Consider the following 2,329-nt stretch of genomic DNA (forward strand, 5'->3'; position numbering starts at 1 on the left):
GGTTGCTTCGATTCCCGGCAGCAGCTCATATGGTTCGGATTCCACGTTAATAAGTAGGTCAACGTCTCATATAATCTCGCTGCTGAACGGACGTTAAACTCAAAATCATCAACAACATCTACATGGTTGTTGTGGGAAAATTAGTAATTTATTATGTTGCATAAACCACGTTTTCCACTATTACTGAAACAGTAAGAAAACAAGACAACGCGGGCATTTGCTACGTTTTTACAAATTAATATTTGTCATCTAGCAAGCAATTTAGAAGAAACAGAGTATCAGGCCCGTAGTCAGCCCACAAATTTAGGGGGGGGGGCGGCCGAAGTTAGGGGGAGCCCGACCCAATCATATTATACTTCATCACCGTATTATAGTTTATTTGCAAGCCTATCGTGAAACCTTTATTGGGGCCAGCCAAAATTTAGGGGGGGCCGACCCCCCTAGCCCCCCCGTGGATACGGGCCTGCAGAGTATTCAATACATTAAATGTATAGCACAGTTGTGAACCTTCTTTTCCGGTGTATATTAAATCATTTGCTCCGTTCCCTCTATTTTTCTCTCTGTCTCTATGTCTCTCTCTCTCTCTCCTTGATATTCAGTTTCCTGCAACTTATATTTTTGCTTGTTCTTCTTGTGTTCTCACCTCTATATTTTTTTCTTCTTCCTCTATTTCTATAGTCAGAGATAGAGTGAGACAGACAAAGTGATGTGTACTAACTACTCATTTGATTTTACTTTACTATGCACGTGTAGAACTAGCTTTTTTAAGTACCAATTAGACATAGGTTATAGGCGGTCTGTCGTGGACATGTTAGACGTAGTTTTCTGCAGACTCCATTCCATCTTTCATAGGTAATGATGGAGGAACAGGGTATTACTGTCAGACTTGCTACATCGGTAGAGTGTGGGATTTCTAACACTATGGTTCTGAGTTCGAATCCCATCCACAGACTGTAATTTTTTTCCATTTAGCAGTTTCCGATATTGTATACGTGCGAATCTCTTAAGATGTTCTCTCTTTCTCATTTCTCCATGTAGATGGATGCTACGAAGAAAAACAATAGAGAAGTAATCTCTTCTTTCAGTTATGGTTGAGATTTTAAAGACATTTTCAGCTTTCTGCAAGCATTTTTATTTGTTTAAATAAATATGTGTTATATAACACTTACTGTGTGTAATTATGTATATTCTATGTGGTTTGCTGATTCTCACAGTTATTATATATGGTTCATAACAAAATTTGAGGTGGTCTCCTTTGAAGTGCATGTGTCATTTGTCAATATATGCGCACGTTTTCTTTTCCTTTATATTTTGCATATTCCTCTTTATTTAGTTTTTATCACGTTGACCTTTTTCTCTTTCTCTCTCTTTAAAACTGAGGATGTAAAATGAGAAGAGAAATGAGAAGAACCTCAATCTATTACTCCATCTTGTGAGAAATTTGTGGTTTGTAGTCACGTGGTCTATGCATTTCTTGCTCCAAACGAAGTGTGCAGGGGGACGAAGCCGAAGGTTATCCTGGCGTGATCAGTGCCACAAAGACGTTAGGTTGGTTGCCTATGTTGTTGGCGTAGTTTCACAATGAACTTAAACTTTCATGTTGCAGGTTTTTTGCTTCGTATTGTACATATACGGATCTAAATACAGTCTTGAAGCCGTTCTCTTATAGAATTAAACGCCATCTATTCCATTAGCACTTAAGGACTGGACTTAAGGAAATATATGAAAGTATGGCAAATATACTGAATGAAATTCAGTACAAGCAATACAAGCGGAAATTTTGTGTAGACTTGAAAGTCATTTGGCTTTGATTATTGGCTTACAGGATGGCTACACCAAACATTGTTTTGTGTGTGTGTGTCTGTGTGTGTTTATGAGACACTAGAGCCACTGACAAGCATTTCCAAAGAAATGGCCAGAAAAACAAGCATTCATTCCAGGACAAGTAAATATAAATCATGCTTCTCTAGTTAACCCTAAGATGGCTTCAAATACTTGCAACAAGTGTTTCCAAGAGTATCGGAGGCCAAATTGGAAGAAGGGTATTTATTGGACTATAAATTAGAAGACTCGTTAATGACGCACACTTTATATAGACATTGAACCCAGCTGAAAAGGCCACATGATTATATTTTGAGAGTGTTGTCGTAGGTTTTTTTAGAGAACTAGAGAGCTGAAAACTATGAAAAACTAATGTGTGTTTTGATGCAAAACTACGGGACTGTAGAATGTCTTTGAAACTTCCCTTTCTACACTCACACCTTAATTTCTTCTCCAAGAACTTAAAAGCAGTGAGTGATAAGCAAAGCGAATTGTTTTATCAAGAAAT

This window comes from Thermobia domestica, chromosome 9 (assembly GCF_964235325.1).
Source record: "Thermobia domestica chromosome 9, izTheDome1.hap1.1, whole genome shotgun sequence".
Taxonomy (NCBI): Eukaryota; Metazoa; Arthropoda; class Insecta; order Zygentoma; family Lepismatidae; genus Thermobia; species Thermobia domestica.